We start from the raw sequence: 18,256 nt of genomic DNA, 5'->3' as shown, positions 1-18,256 counted from the left end.
TGGTGTTCTCTTTTACAAGCAGGGTCAGTTTCCTGACTTCTTTATCAACCACCCTGACTGCCTTCAACACCTCAGTGTCAGATCCATACCCCATAAGATCCACCATCTTCTTCCCCAGGCGCCGACTCCCGAATTCAACTGGACCATCCTCCTTAGCAGGTGCCTATGCAGCCTGCCTACAAATGGAAGACCTAGACAGGCTTATACGTGGCCTAAAGCCGTTGTCCTGTAACATTTCACAGCAAAATATCCATTGGTCACATGCGAACAATCATGATCATGCTGAAGAACTGGCCAATATATTCCACCTGACCTCAACTAAGAACACATCTATTTAGATATACTTTTACTAAAGATGTTTGTCTCTACGTACTGAAAGATTCTTTATTATAATACATTATATTTCTTACTTTTATTTATAATATTTATACAAAGTGTGATGTCAATAACCAAAAATATTAATGTTTGGGTGTTTCTTCTTAAGTTTTCTTTGTCTACAACATTCTTTTTTTTCTCATGGGATCATTGTTCTGCAGTACATATCATATATTGCACTTCACAATCAATAGCATATTTTATCAAATTACAAAAGAATTCTTTGATTAGTATAAATAAACTTCATTGAGATATACTGAATGGATTGTATAAAATATTATAATCCAGTTAATTAAAATTCTGCAAAAAAAAAGAAAAATTTCTTAGTATATTATGAATTTAAAAAAAAATTAATTACAGTAATAAACAATCTATGTAGAATTCAAAGTTCATTATTAATTATTATTATTATTATTATTATTAATCGTGCATTTCATTATTATGTATTCTTCATGTATTTTGGGAAAGAGCAAAATACAAAATTAATTTTTGTCGTTACCAGGGGAATCCAACAACCTGGTAGATTTTCCAAGATGGAGGAGTTTACTACAGAGTGGTTATGTCTGAAAGGAGGTAGTGTTTGTCATATTATCTGCTCATACTGACTTACAGTTAAAGTACACGGGTGATTGCAGGTAAAAAAGAAGGAAAAATCCAGTTATTGAAAATGTAATAAGAAGTAAAATAAGATAAATAATGGTAGATTAAGCATTCAATCAACCACAAGGATCTGAAGACTAGCACTGGAATGGAAAATCTGAATGAAAAAATGAACAAGGCTGACAGTCGGTTTATGCATGTAATGAAGATTGAGAAGGAGCATAACTGAAAGAATCTGTATAAGAGGAAATACAAGCCTGAATGAAGATCACAGAGGTGATGGCACAGAAACCGGTTTATATTATGCCTCACGGTCTATTTTATTAAAATATAAATGTTATAATATGATCATTTACACGACGTATTTTACATTTTTATAAAGTAATTAAAATTTTCCACCAAAACTCTCCAAACTGTCATTACCTCTCCTATGACACCACACCTTATAAAACAATCTGATGTTTAGTGGAGTCTTTAAGATGTTTAAAAAATTACCAAGTCTAAAATGAATTCAAAGTTTTACAAGTACTGTGTAGTGCCTCAGTGTGAAAGTACTCCCATTAAAACTCCAAACAAATTGTTTATTTAACTGTATATATGTTAATTTATTTAGTAAGATCCAAATTGTGAACAAAATCCTTCATCTCTGGGTGGCTATAGATTCTAATCTTCAAAGGACGGTAAAGAAATTATATCAACTTTTTCTTTATGCTAGCTGGATGAAATTTTATTGTCTAGTAACACAGATTGAAGTCTTAAAATAGGAGTATTGTGTCCATGAAGCACAGGTCTTAATGTCAATGGTAGATTAATGAACTGAATAGCATCTTTTTTTTAACTACAGATATTTTGCAAACAAAAAATTGAAATTATTTTGTTTTTCACACTATACCATTTGAATACCAATCAGCATAGATGAATGAATCCCTTTGTATTACTGTACTTTGTATTAAATTTTCTGCACAAGATATACAGTAGAGATGCAAAGCCCGTGGTTTTTTTTTTTTTATTTCGTAAGTTCATTTTAAAATATGCCAATCAAATTTTGCTACACCTCATTAACAACCACTTATACTGTCTGGTATAAGTTTGTTACACTATCCAAAGTATTTGCTCAGCCTTCTGTTCAGATTAGCAATTTTTAATATCATGCAAACAAAACTCATGTAATAGAATGCAAACCAAGACCGGTTACTTATAAGAGGGGGATCCAGTGAATTTACTAAATAACAGTTAACTTACCAGGTTAGCAGTGCTGTTGGTGGAAAGCAGCCCATCTTTAATAGCCCACTGAGGTGGTCTAGTGGTTAACTCATCATCGCAAATCAGCTGATTTTGAAGTTAAGATTTCTAAGGTTCAAATCGTAGTAAAGGGAGTTACTGTTATACAGATTTGAAAACTAGATTGTGGATACCGGTGTTCTTTAGCGGTTGGGTCTCAATTAACCACACATCTCAGGAATGGTCAACCTGATGCTGTACAAGACTACACTTCATTTATATTGGCACATATCATCCTCATTCATCCCCTGAAGTAATACTTACGGTGATTCTGAAAGCTAAACAAAAAAAGAGAGAGCCCATCTTTAGTATGACATAAAATAAAACTAGTACTAGACTATGGCAAATGCAGATTTAAGATGCTTACATAATTAATATAATGTTCTATGGTGAATACAGCAACTCTTTTACTACTAAAAGAAGGGTAACAACAACAACATCTAAACTATAGTATTGTGCAAAATCTTTACAAATAATTATTGAAAAAATTCAATTTAAAACTAGCGCCATTGATTCATCTTCAGACACATAAAATGTTCCATATAGTAAAAATCTTCACAAGTTTGTGTTATTTATAATAAATAAGACTAATTAATTATACTTGTTTATTTTTAATAAAACTGTTTAAACTCAGATGCAGCAGTCTGTGAAATGTTTTACCATTTATGATGTCAAAAATTAAAATTGTCTTACAAAAAGACACCCCTTCAGTTATTTTGTAAAAGAAATCTGATCATGAGGTTTGACATTGTTTTTCTATAATCTAATTAAATTTAAAATTATACTCACTCATGTCATCTAGATGTTGATTGTGTTAATCTAAATCTGATCATCATTTTAACTTTTGAAATTAGCTTTTTCATCTTATTTTTTGTTATACATTCATCACATGTACAATTTTCAAAGCGTTACTTTAGTATGTTGTTCCAGCATTAAGTAGTTCAAATATCGCAATTTTCTGTATCTGAAACAAACTTGAAACAATCTGGAGAAAAATTAGTATAAAAATAATAAAATAGATTAACAAGTTATTAATATTTTAATTCTTTTGGAATCCATTTTTCATTTTTTATTCTTCATCACACCATTTTTCACAACATCGATTAGTTCAAATATGACATAATCTATACCTGAAACAAATATTCTGAAACAAAATTAGTAAAAATATCAAGGCGATTGATAAAAATACAGTTTGGTGAACTTGAAATATACATACATAATAAATAAAACAATACTTCAGAAAATTCCATTCAGGTTAACATGGCTTAACAACATGTACTTAATCTAATCTTAACTAAATAAAAAAACAATTTTAAAATAATGTCTTACTTTATAATTGGGCCTACTGTGGGTGGGATATGGAACGCGAGCGCGAATTAAAATAATTAATTCTAACTTAAAATATATAATGAACCTGTAAAAAAACACAACACACATAACATGATTAAAAAACAATTACAACCTACTGAGGGGCCTACTGGAGAAACGCGATTTTTCCTTAATTCTAGCATGCAAATTTACTCTAACATGCACATATTTGTAAAACAAAACAAGAATATATAATTACCTGAAAAAGAAACTTAATTCTACTGGAAAAGGAGCACCAGTTACGAAGTAAGTAGTCCTCCCTTTAATCGTTATTATAAAACTAAATAGTTAAGCCACATTAACGCTGTTCACTCTTAACCTATGTAAGTAATCGTTGTCGTACCTGCAACAAAAGATAAAATAAACGATGTTAGTATTATATATGTACCGTTAGTAACAAAAATTTATTTATTCAGTAGCATTAAGAAAATACATACTATCTAATCGATAGCTATTCTATAGCGATGTTATAATTCAATTTTATTATTTAAAAGGGTGGAAAAGAGCTTGTGTATCTATTTATTTATTGATCTAAGAAAACAAGACCGTTTATCCAAAATACTTAATTAAAAGGAACATTGTTAATCGTTATAATAGAATTAATAGTTAAACTGTAACTTAACGGTTCAAGAAAGTAATTTTAATAAAAAGAAATAAAATAGTATTCTTTATCACGTCATTTTATCTTTATTATTTTGAATCGAACAGAATAGAATTTTTGTGTTTTAATATTTAATTATGTTTATTAATAACTTTTTATTCATTTTTTGATTAATAATAAATTAAAAGAAAATTTTTGATTACTAAAAGATTAATTAATTAATTTGGTTCTTTATATTCTGAGAACTTTTTTTTATAAATACTTTTAATAATAGCGATTAACGGTAGAGTATTTTTATAATTAAAAAAATGTAGCAAATTAATAAATGTTAAAAAATTTATTAAAAAGTAAAAATATTTAATTATTTATTTATATTGATGAAAATTATTAATTTAATAATACATTTACAATTATCAGTGGCAGCTTGTAACTAAAATTAGGTGGGGGTGCTGCTCCAGAAAATTTTTTTCTGGGCCTTTTCAAGGTAGGGTTAACGTTTTCTGTAAAATAAAAAAAACAATGAATCATAGAATAGCTGAAAGCAGGATAATAACCTAATTCTACATTTTATCGCATTCAAGAATATGATTTGTGCGCTTAAAAACCGTATTCTGTTGAACCGAATAAATAATAGAATGTGAAAACAGATAATATTTTTTAGCATCATTAGATAATAATTTAATAAAGTATCCGCTTAAAAAGATTATGGTCCAACGGTGCTTAATTTTAATTTCTAGGTTCACAGAAACAAATACATAATTAGGTTTTACTAACTACCTTCTTTTTCACCTTTCCAGTGTGTTTTTGGACAGATTTGGCGATCAAAGAGCCCTTGCTTTCCGCCATCTTCTGATCGCTACAGAAAAAACAGCTAAACCGCTTTCATATTCCTTCCTCTGACTAAACAAGAAAAGGGAACATGCAATGTTCCATACACACGTGGAGTAAAAAAAAAACTACCTTCCACCAGACGCCAGGGTCTACAATGCTGTGGCCGCAACAATGCTCTCTCTTCCTCACAGCCTTGTGTGCAGCTTCCTATCTGTGCATGCGCACAACAGCCAAAACTATGCTGCTGGAACTGTGAAGCGCACAGTTCCGTACAAAGATTTTTGTATTTTTTTCATTAACTGAGGGTGGGGGATGGCTACTGACATTAAGGTTAGGATTATATATTGTACAAGTATAAAGAAGGAATTAAAGAAAAAGGGACATTATGTTAAATGTTATTAATAATATCAAGTGAAAATAGGGGATGCTGTGGTTCCACAGTGCCTATACCAAGCAGCCACTGATGTATATTATAATATATTAAATATATTAATATTAACCTTTTTGTTTTGCTTAAAAAAGTATTTTCAATACGTAAATTAAACGCTTTAAAAACTTGTACACAACATCACATTCATTAGTATACGTTGGATTACATAAGAATGAAAAAATCTATCGATTATACTAACAGTAACAACACCACACCTGTTATCTAAACTGTACATTATAATGCTTAAATATTTAGAATGATTGTTAAATAGATAACATAAGGTTTTTTTTAATTCCATATTAAAAATATTTACATAATGTTACAAAAATTTATAAAACTTATTTAAATATTATAGTTCAATTTTATAAGAAAAAGAAAAATCATAAAAATTTACCTGATGTGGCAAATATTGATCGATATGATGATAATCATGACTTTCAGTACTAATCAAGTTCATATTACGTATAAAATATTTAAAGGGTAAGTCAGTTTTATTGAATTAAATCTCTGTAGAAATTGAAATATTTTTATTCTTTTACTTAATTTATTTATACATTTGTTATAATAATTTGATGAATAAGATACAAAGATATAAAATATAATTATTTTAAAAATGATAAAACTTCTCTTACAAAAAATAAAAATTACGGTTAACTGACATACTATAATATTTCTCAGCCTGTCCCCTCCCCCCAAATTATAATAGTAGTGTAACTTACCTTAATTTTATTGCCCTGTGGTGGTAGAGGCCTTCAATTGCAGCCCACGATAACAACCAGGTTGATTCGTCTTCTTTCTTCTGATTCCTCAAACACGATCGACCAGCGCTTTTATGAATCATCCGGATATCAAGGTACAGACTTGTAGTTATCCGCCGGTATAGACTTGGCACCGGTGGATACGAAGCTGAAGAACTGCAAAGAAGGCCACTGTACCGCCGAACTGGATAATGATGCCTTCTTAAAACTAAAAGTTCAAATCAGGGTTTGCTGTTTTTTTACGATCATAGGCGATAATCCATTTTCATGAAACAACATGAAAATAATTAGAGGTATAAAAACATAGATTTATTCCAAACATATTAAAATAATTCAAGTTGAAATTATTTCATACCCGTAATAATCGTATTTAAAAATAAGAAAAAATTATAAAAGATTTTATTATACGCTTTAAATAAATATCTGATTTACAGATTTAATTCACCGATTTTGAGCTTGCCCTGATTCAAACAAAACACATAATAAAAACAAAATAATATTGCAGAAGTATGTAGATGATGACTGAAGATCGCCGAGAGGATAAGGGCCAGGGTGGACTATACACCCCCCTTAATGAAAAAGTATATAGTAAAAGTTAAAAAGAAATTAAATGATTTTCATTAATTACACTAATTCTAAAATTATTTTCTAGCTACCAATTAAATAAACTAATCTGAAAAATCTAAATTAAAAAAAAAAAGCTTTAAAAGAGCAAACTTTATAATTAATTTTACTGTTAAATTTTAATTCGCTTAATAAAATCAGAGTAATATAACTAAAAATGAGTTTTTATTAAAATTAAAATAAAAATGTTAAATGTAAATTAACTTCTAGTGAAAAGAAAAATTAAATGAACAGTCTAAATATTAAAAAAATTATAATTTTGAAAAAAAAAGAGTATTCCCCTCAGGTGGATAATCGGGAGGACTGATGCTGTTGATGCTGAAGCGATGAACTGAAGAAAATGTAGACTGTAGCTCGCTGGATGGGGTAAAGGGCCAAGGTGGAGTATCCCCCCTTTATTGAATAATAATAACAATAAGTTTAATTATTTAAAAAAATGTAATTGTTGTTAAATAAAAATTAATTATTAATCTATGTTCAAAAATCATTCTTTAAACAAATAAAAAATTACATCCCCTTAATCGAAATAAATTCCTCACATAATAAAATTAGGTTATTTCTTTAAAAAAATATAAAATAAAAAAACAATTTAAAATTGTGCATTTAAAAATATTTTTAACTTAAAACAAATATAAAAAAAAACTTTATTAAAGCAGTTATGTATTTTCATTAAAAATCTAAATTTATAAATACTATTAAAACTAGAAAATAAATAAAATTTAAAGAAAAATTATTTTAATATAAAAAGTACAATTTTGAAAAAATGAGATGTTTCTTTTGGGTGGATAACAGGGTGGACTGCTGCTGATGGAACTGCTGTAGTCGGACCTGTAAAGAAACAGCACAAAAATATATATGGGTGTTAACATTAGTAACACCCATCTTATACCATTCGCGTATCCACATTTACGGTATATGCGTAACCCCGTATCGAAGAAAACGGCCGGTGTCCGACGCGGTTGAACGCGTACGCGTCGCGCACTCACTTATTGAAATATTACAACATATTTATGCTTCTTACATATCAGCTGAAGAAATTAATTATATGCAGAATATGTATAGCAATATCTGTAAGACCATAATTGTGTAATATTTCCTACAGATATATACATTTATATTCTGTAATCAGAGCGAATTTGTGTTTGCTGATATGTACTATTCCCTGCAAAGGCAGGAAACATTCAGTTATCCATTGACATTGTACTCTGTACACCGCAAAGCAGAGCACAGATAATGGTACCCGATAGATGTTACGTACTCAAGTCTCAAGTACCAAACATTTATGCCGGTTACTGTTAATTCAACATTGAATTGTAATCTTATTACTATTCACCCTAACTTGAACATAAGACCAGAACAATATTATCATTTAAGTGGCTTTTACACTGAAAAATGCCGAGTTATAATGAAGTTAATTAAATTTAATGCACATGTATTTATAAAATTCATTACAATAAAGAGTAGTAGATATTATAATTGTCACAAGTTATATTCTTACGAGTGCCATATTTTCATAGTATATTACACAGAGAGTTCTTAATCAAAAATAAATTTATGATTTTATGGTTTCAACATTTCCAGTCATTCTAGAAGCTTTCACATACTGCTTCATGCTTTGCCACCCAAACCGTTTCAACCTTGTCCTCAAATAACAATCTCTACAATATGTTGTAAGAACAACTGAATTTTTATCGGAATATAATTTATCTATATAATCTAGAATAAGAACACAAATACTTTAAAAATGGAAGAATATTCTCTTCTGAAAATTACTAGGCGAATAAAGATACAGGGCAATGTAATGTTTCACAAACGGTTAGTTTACTGGGTTAGAACGGTTGTAACTCTATGTTATTATTTAAATATCTAGAAAAAACATAAAACCCATACAATCTGTGATAAGAGGGAACAGTAAAATGATAATGTAGTAATAAAGTGACATGAAAAAAAAAGATTTAAAAAAATTATAAAATTTTACTGAATTTACACTCAGAATAATAAACAAATCGACGTGATGTAAACAGGATAAACATTTTTGAAAAATATGTTCCTAAAGATTTGGAATCGATCGATTCCAGAACATAAATACATTAAACTGACCGTTAAAAAAGAATAAAAGGTAAAAATTTTGAGCTACAACAATAGGCTGAAGGTGATTCACAGTGAAAAGTAACATAAATTAAAGCACAATTTAATTATGAAGACGAAAAACAAAGTTTATTAACAGTAGCAAAAACGTTTTTATAATAATATCAATAGAAATAATTTATTCACCTCATCAGAATAGAATTGAACAAAAGAATATTCTTGCATTGGGGGTTGATAATACCATAAATACTGAAATATACTGGTAGGTTAAACTAGTGAACGTTATATTTGAAAGAATTACTGGCCTATACGATGTAACAACTTCAATAATAGGATCTGGGTCAAAATAGATTCAAATATCATTAATTATTCTGAAACAAATACAACCGTTTAATTTGTACAATTATAACTAATAGAATCATAATAAGAGAAGTTCATGGGAAAATTCTCAGAAGAATGTAAAATTAAAAATAGGAATAAAGCAAAGGGGTAGTTTATCGCTAATTCTTTTTAACCGTGTCTTAGAAAAATTAAGAGAACGGGAGAAAAAGATGAAAAAAATTGGTACACACCGTGAAATAAAACCGGTTGGAAGTTGAAAGTTCTTTGAATTAATTGCCAAAACTTTCCTAATGACACTGCAATTTTCTCAAAAATCTCACACAGTAGGAGAACAAGTAAACGGTATAAAAGAAATCGCAGATAAAGTAGGGTTCAAAATTTCCTTCAATAAAGCATTACTGATAACCAATAACAAAAATTCAATTCAAAATGTGGAAAAATAAACAAAGTTAATAAATTTAAATATCTCTGAGAAATAATCCAAGTTAACGGTTTATATAAAGATGTCAGTCTGTTAAGAACAAGATGATGTTCTTGCATTTTATCTTTATTAAAGGATTCTACTGTGAGCAACTTAAAAAAAGAAAAAATATGATCCAAATAAGGGAAAAAAGAAAACGCCCCTCAAACTGTTTCTCATATAATTAATAACTAATTATCTTAACCTCAAACAATCAGATTTTAGTTAATTCTTTGAATACTTTGTCGATCGACAAATAAATTAACCAACAGTTAAGCTTAAACTTAATGACCTAAATTTAAATATATTATGGCAACATAAGTTTATACTATATGTATAGTATATATTATAGCAACATATATAATATACATAAAAATCCACCACCAGTTAGTTTGCTTATAAACTACCCAAATTAATTGCTAATGGTTAACAGTCAGTAAGTTAGTATATGATTAGTAGTTAAGACACAGATTTTTATAAACTACCCAAATTAATTGTTAATGGTTAATAGTTAGAAGTTAGTGTATATGATTACTAGTTAAGACAGGAGATAGTTAAGACACAGATTTTTTTATGTATATATTAATGTCACCATAATTAAACAAAGTAAAAATTTTTTAAACATCAACAGAGAAAATATCAATCGGCAACTTTTCTCCAAAGAAATTAAAAATTTAATCTGATTGAGGGGTTAAAATTATAATTATTATTACTGTTATGTGTATGTTTTTATATAAACTATAATTTTAACTTATCCCTTTGTTTGTTATTATTATTATTGCATGGCCAAGTAAAGTAAAAGTTCTTTTTGTTTTTCACGAATATCCTGATTCTTTTAGTAATCGTTTCATGTTTTATTGTACAATTTATATGTACTTATAAACCCTTCCTGCAAGTTAAAATTTTACAAATTTTAAGTAATTTTTACATATTGGTTAATATTTTTATTTTATTTTTCCACAATTAAATATTAATTGCCTTCTATTTGTAATTTTGGTTTGAATCAACATTCTCAGAGTATATAATCAACTATATACAAATAAACAAATTAAAAATACGAAGAAATTTAGGTACTCAGGTGAAGTTAACAGACCAAAAGAAATGGACAAGGGAACAAACATTGTCAGTATCAGTAAATTCTAACATCCTATGGCCTACCGAAGAACATATACAATATGAAACATATCACAAGGACGGGCAAGATCAGTTACTATACAACGGTAATCCAAACAGGAATTTTATATGGAGCCAAACGCATAGCTCTGAACAAAGGGGAATAGGTAAATTGGAACCTGCTGAAAGACTGATACAAGGAAAATCCTAGGGCCCACAAAAACTAATGACGGTTGGAAAGTAAGGAAAAACGAGAAACTTTACTGGGAAATAAATGCATAAGCACCACATTAAGTTAAGACTGGCATTTTACAGACATCTGTCAAGAATGAATTTAAACAAGCTTACGAATAGAATTTTTGACAAGTGTAATGGTGAAAAAATGAGTATTAAGTGGTTCAAGCAAATTAAAGGGGACCTAAGGATAGCAAACATAAATGTGACGGATTTAAAATACAGAAGGTTGCTTACAAAAAAAATCTTAGAATTGAATGGGATCCAGAAGGAGAAGAAAGAATACGGTAATCGAAAGCGGTCAAAAGAAAGAAGGAAGTTGGACAGTGAAAGAATGAAGGAGTATTGGAGGGCTAAAAAACTAGCCGGTTAACTAATTTTTGTGATTCTACAGTGACCGGTGTTGAAAAAAATTGTTTAAAGATTTTATGAGAGGTGATGGTTAAAGTTGATTTGTATCATGTGACTTGCAATCGGTTTCTGTTTCAACTTTCTAGAAATATGGAACCGCATGAAAATTAAACATAAATATTTAATTAATTATTTAAAATGAGAAATAATTCATTTGATAATGATTAAGATCTCTTGTGATAAATGAATGAATATATCTGTTGATAATTAACATATGTAACAATAAAGCTGTGTAAAATTTTTTAACAGTTTTTTGAAAAAAAAGTATATTATTTTCAGTCAAATGGAGGGTTTGAGGGGTTGAAATTGAATTTTCTTTACGTTTTGAGGTACGAGAAGTACTAAAATATCATTCACTTAAAATTTAAGTTCCTTATATACATTAGCGTACATCATTTTCATTGAAACTTAGATATGCTGTAGTAGTGTAACTGAAGTTGTGCGTGTGAAAATTTGATGAAGACCGGTTGAGTTATTGAACTTATGTAGTGCATTGTACTGTGAAAATCAGTGCATTTCAGACTGCGAAATAGCAAAGGTCTCATAAATGAAAAGTTTGTCAAAACTGTGCGAGAATTCATTCTAATTACAGAAGTTTATTGTTTGAAATGTTTGGAGATGTTGTGTATGTGTAAGTATGATTTTTTTTTGTTAAGATTGCTAGATATCACAATCAGGTTTTAATTAACTGAAAATTACTTTTAAAAATCATGAAAAAATTATAGAAGTATAGATTAAATAGTAAGGTCACTTTTATGTATGTAAAAAGCCTTACAACTTATTTATGTCCTATTTGAATTCCATATTACTAAAATAATATTAGATGAAAAATAATCTGTAAACATGTACAAAAGAATATATGTGTAATAATATATGTGTATGTGAATATATGTGAATAATAGTGTAAAACACTACCGATGGTAAATAAATGTAATATTACTGCTAATAACAACTGAATTCATTTTGTTATCTAGGATCTACAAGTGATCTCAGAACTAATGAAAGCATAATATTACTGCCAACTTATAGCATAATATTCTACTGGTCTCGTTCCATCATTCTAATAAACATTATTTAATTTAAAAATTTTAATTAAACAGTTACTTAAAAAATTCCAGTAATAACTGGTTTTAATCTTAAACCGATGCATTTTTGATTAAATTTATTGAATAATTAAATTTTTTGTTTTTTTTGTTTTTTGAGGAAATGAACTAGCCATTACCCCAAAAATTTCTTAAGCTATAGATACAAATTAAAATTTAAAGCAGCAGTTTATTCACAACAGCCTTGATATGAAAGCTGTCTATGTAAACTGCTGCATTACCTCAACTGAAATAGTCAGTATATGCAATAATCCTTGGTGCATTTTTTTTTATTAATTATTTCAACAATAATTAATTTTTTTGCATACACCTTTTTTTCAGTATATGTCATAATCCCTAATGCTGCATGCACTTTTCTATTAATTATTTAAACAATAATTAATCTTTCTGCATACACCTTTTTTTCAGTATATGTCATAGTGCCTAATGCATGCACTTTTCTATTAATTATTTAAACAATAATTAATATTTCTACATACACCTTTGTTTTCAGTATATGTCATAATACCTAATGCATGCACTTTTCTATTAATTATTTAAACAATAATTAATATTTCTACATACACCTTTTTTCAGTATATGTCATAATGCCTAATGCATGCACTTTTCTATTAATTATTTAAACAATAATTAATCTTTCTGCATACACCTTTTTTTCAGTATATGTCATAGTGCCTAATGCATGCACTTTTCTATTAATTATTTAAACAATAATTAATATTTCTACATACACCTTTGTTTTCAGTATATGCCATAATCCCTAATGCATGCACTTTTCTATTAATTATTTAAACAATAATTAATCTTTCTGCATATACCTTTTTTGTAGTATATGTAACAATCTTTGGCGTACACATTTTTTATTATAAATAATTAAATTAATAAATTGATAAACATTTTACCAATAAATTAATAGATTGTAGAACTATTTTTCAATAAACTGCATTGCATAATCTTCACCTAATTTAGGCTGTAGCAAATTTCAACTGATTGCATCATCTTGTTTTTAAATTGTAGGAATTCATTATATTTAAAAAAATATCAATCACGGTATGTAGAGCAAACAGCAGTATATTGAACAAATTAAAAATTATTAGAATTTGCAATTTATAAAAACCAAAATGTTGCCATGAAAGCATGGACAAAAGACTACAGCCTTGAAACAATTTTTTATTAAAAAAAATATATCAAATTTTAAAAATGAGAAAATCATATTAACATATAAATGTCATAGCAATAAATATTATATTAAATACAATTTAAATGATTTATCTATTTCATAAAAACCAATTTTCTAATTTTTTAACATTACAAAGTCTAAAGCACGTGGCTTTATAATAAATCAGTAACCAGTCAAAATTGAATATTAATTTGTATAATGAATTTAAATACTTAACAACTATTATTCCTCGCATAAATATGCTGCTTTTCAATAAGTTTACCCTAATTTTACCTTAAATCCAGGAAAATAACTTTTTAAGCTAATACGAAACGGCGTGTTTTCTGTTCGGTTACACGACGTTAAATGAACAGGTTTGTGGGTTCTACAAAAGATTTGAGTGTGGTAATAATCATCCGCGGTCATCTATTTTTGTTTATTAGATTATTTTTTAAAAAATACGTTTATAACTTTTAAATAAATAATATTTGTAAATAAAACTAAATAATATATATTAATTAATGTTTTAATTACAATCAGTTAATAGTTTTACTTATTTATAGAATTAGGTACTATTTTAAATACCAATCTCTTTATTTAAATTTAAGTTGGCAAAATGAGAGACCGTTGTTTTTTTATCGGTTTTACTTAACATGTATAATTATTTGTAACATGATTTTTTTTTACAATAGAAAATTTAATAAATAAAGTTACAAATATAAATAACAAACAACATTAAATAAAAGTATTTTCAAAATATACATCTTTAGAAGAAATCCCGTAATCAGTTTAGTCTGATAACCTCATATGTTTCGTGATAACCAAATCATATGTTTCGTGATAACCAAATCATATGTTTCGCGATTTCTAATTTACTTAAAGCGTTTTGTCTACCTAACCCACACAAGATAGGTAAACTTACTTATATGAAAAACTGTGTTCATAAAGGTATTAAATCTTTATTGTGTTATTTTAAATTAATTAGTTAAGCTTAAGTATATCAAAAATTAATTAAATTACAAATAATCTTTTTAGTTTTAATGTAGTGAGGTTATATTATTTTTTTCTTCAGTTGTGTGTAACTACTCGTTATCATGTTAAAAAAACTGCTGAAAAATTAATTTTATCGTGCGGTTGATACACACAACCAAAAAATTACTGAATCAGAGATTTATAGGGGGGTAAAAATTATATCCACTTTCATGGAATGAATACAGTATGTGGTTTCCAATATGACAGAATTTTAGAAACGTCTTTCATTGAAACTGTTCCGAAATCGACGATTTTTATTAATCGATTATCGTAGATTTTTATATTAAAAAAATATCGTTACATCGTGTCCTCTTAACCGATTTTTTCACAGTTTTCTTTTATATAAAAAATGTATCTGATAAAAAAGGTTTTTTTTTCAAAAACACTTATTCTCTTATGTAACAAAAAATTTATTCTTTTAAAAGAAAATAGAAAAAAGAGTAAAAGATCATCATGAATTTGTTTGATTTTCAGAAATATTAATTACTAAATTAATACATCATTTTTCTTTCCGACCCTTCATTATATATGTTACCGCCCTCAGTAAAAATTTAAATTAATCCTTTTTTTTGAATTTATTTGTAGTTATTTTGTAATTTAGATCTGTAACATAAGATGTTTCTGTATTTTAGGTTAATATTATGCAACCTAATCTATTTTCCGGCCTCCGTGGCGCGAGTGGTAGCGTCTCGGCCTTTCATCCTGAGGTCCCAGGTTCGAATCCCGGTCAGGCATGGGATTTTCACACGAGCTACAAATCGTTCATCTCATCCTCTGAAGCGATAACTTAACTGTGGACCCAGAGGTAAAAAAAAACCTAATCTATTTACATTTCATTAATATGCAACCTCTAATGTCATTTTTATAATACATTTAGCTTCAATTATTGTAATATACGTATAAACTAAAACAGATTGTTAAATTACGGGTTAATATTCATTTTATTATAATAAACAGTATGAAAATAATAATTGCCGAGAAGATGGTACTGTCGGATAAAACGTTCTGGGTTCGATTTCAGGTTACGCTTGACATCTTACATTATTATCAAAATCCATAACGTGAAAAAAAAACAATTTAAAAAAAATGACCGTGATAGTGAGCAGTTAACTCGCGTGTTGCGAGTGATAGCGTCTTGGCCTTTCATCTAGAGGTCGCAAGTTCGAATCCCGGTCAGGCACGATATTTTAACACGCTATAAAATTGCTATTTCATCTCATTCTGTGAAGCGATACATAACGGTTGGTCCGGAGGAAAAGAAAAAAAATATATGCGGGTACTCTAGATGTTGTCATTGCGAGGAAAATAAATTAACTTAAAAAAACCGATTATAAATGTTCGTTTAATTCATGTCGGATAACGTTATAAATCATCCTGCAATCATAAACGGAACTGCTTGCCGACGCGCTGTCTACATTTTACTTTGCGATGTGATATGCGAGTAGTCTACCTCTCCAATCGCCGCCACACCAGTTCTTGATCAAGGTTAAACTACTTTCGCTGTGCGGTACACCCGTTTTCGTAAAGTACATTTTAACAAAAATAATAATTAACGAATAAATACGCGTACTTACAAGATAAATACGTAAAAGATACTTTTTAATACGATATAATTTATTTCAATATATTGAAATAAGAAAATAAATTTAAAAAAATATAAATATAATTAACAAACTTAACCTACGCTCGCTTCGCTCGCTAGTCAAGGTTAGCGAGTGTAGGTTAAGTTTGGTTAAATTACATTTATAATTTTATTACAAACATAATTATCAACAGACAAATGCCTCATTAACCTTGACCTTTATCATTTTACCGTCATTTCTCGTGATCAATATTACCTAATAGTAGTATATGTTGTTTTGTATCGATTAAAAAAAAAAAATATATTTTTGGTGGCAGGCATTTTACGAAAATTGGTAATGATAATTAATGCTTCAGTGAATATGCTGTTTTAGAAGTCTTTCATAATAAATAACTGTTGACTGTTGATGTGTTGTGTAGATATTGATTAAACAGTCACAATGGAAATGCAATAAAATAACATAAAAGATAAATTTAAATAACAGGTAATGAATTTTGATAGAATATAATAAAATGAGTTTAAATATCAATATACAAAACCATAATAGTATATGAGAAGTTGAAAAATTAGTTGACTGATCAAAGCCGAGGTCCTGTTCTAACCTATTTTTGACATTTTGTTTGCTTGTAATGGAATTTTGAACAATGAGTTTTATAATTTTTTTTCTAATTTTACATTAAGGTTTCATGTTATTAGATAAAACAATAAATGAGTAACAATTTACATAAAAATTTTTTTTTTCAAAATGATGGCACTAAATGACGATCTGTTTTGTAGTAACAGCTGGTTGTCATTTGGAACAGCTATTGGAAAGAGGATTGACTATAAACTCTCACTCACTGATCTTCCTTGCATGTGCTTCATATACTTGCTACTTTATAAATCTTATCCATGTTGTGATTTATTTATATATCACATTTAAACAAATTTGGAAAAAAGGGGATGTGTAGGTGTAGTAACTTGGAAATACCTCCTTGATAGTCATCATCTAGTGATGTTTGGTGATCCTGAAAACAGTGCTTACAATATAGCTAATGCAGTAGGATCATTTTTGAACTAAACACACATACACACACACAAATATACATACATGTACACACACAGGGGGAGAGGGGGAAGAGAGAGAGAGAGAGACACACACACACAGACACAAATATACACACACACACATATATATATATATATATATATATACACACATACATATATACTCACACAACTATGTACTGCAAAGGTAGTTCACAACTTATGAGAAGCATATATTGAGTACTATACAATGATAAAGTGATGATGATGATGAGGAAACATGAGTGGTAATGTACGTGAATGAGCAGTAATGTAGTAGCAATAGAAGTACCAAGGGCTATCATTCATATAGAGTATAGAATGTATCAATGAGTACTCCTAGTGTACTCTTCTCAAAGATGTAACTCTGAAAAAAGAATTTTTATTTTGTTATGTCTATATTTTAGGTCTATGAAGATAGTATAAATATTTTTTATACGCTTCCTTCTAGTGGAACGATATAGCTCATTAATTAATCTTCAGTTTGTAGAGAATTTTTTTTATTTATATTTTTGTACAAACAGAATAGAAGATGTATGAAGATTAAATGGAAGAAGTTAAGGATCATTATGAAGTATAAATTTGGACTTTACTTTGTAACAATTTTGAAAGAAACAAGTTTACTGACAACATTTTGAAACTAGTCCATCACTCGTGTTTGCATTAGTAAACATCCAGAGATGCACCCACACTGAATGTCTTAATTATTCATTACTACTAATTAATTAATTATACATTATTACTAATTAAAAAATCTTAAAAGTACAGGATTTTGCAGGTTATTTAGGCTAATTAGTTA

General features: G+C 28.4%; 1 protein-coding gene across 14 annotated transcripts in view; it reads left to right on the top strand.

Moving 5' to 3' along the window:
* The window catches only part of LOC142319376 (uncharacterized), a 226,504-nt gene that overhangs the window by 51,236 nt on the left and 157,012 nt on the right, over positions 1-18,256 (top strand). For 3 of the 14 annotated variants that reach the window (XR_012755184.1, XR_012755182.1, XR_012755189.1), the window contains one exon: positions 15,443-15,615. The exons of 10 other annotated variants lie outside the window; for them this stretch is intronic. The gene's annotated coding sequence lies outside the window, so the exon portion shown is untranslated. Of the gene's footprint in view, positions 1-6,678; positions 6,906-15,442; positions 15,616-18,256 lie in introns of those variants that run through there. One more of the 14 variants, XR_012755187.1, reaches the window with a different exon arrangement.

Source organism: Lycorma delicatula, chromosome 2 (assembly GCF_047948215.1).
Source record: "Lycorma delicatula isolate Av1 chromosome 2, ASM4794821v1, whole genome shotgun sequence".
Lineage (NCBI taxonomy): Eukaryota > Metazoa > Arthropoda > Insecta > Hemiptera > Fulgoridae > Lycorma > Lycorma delicatula.
Note: the sequence above shows the minus strand (reverse complement) of the source record. Positions and strands in the feature narration are given on the sequence as shown.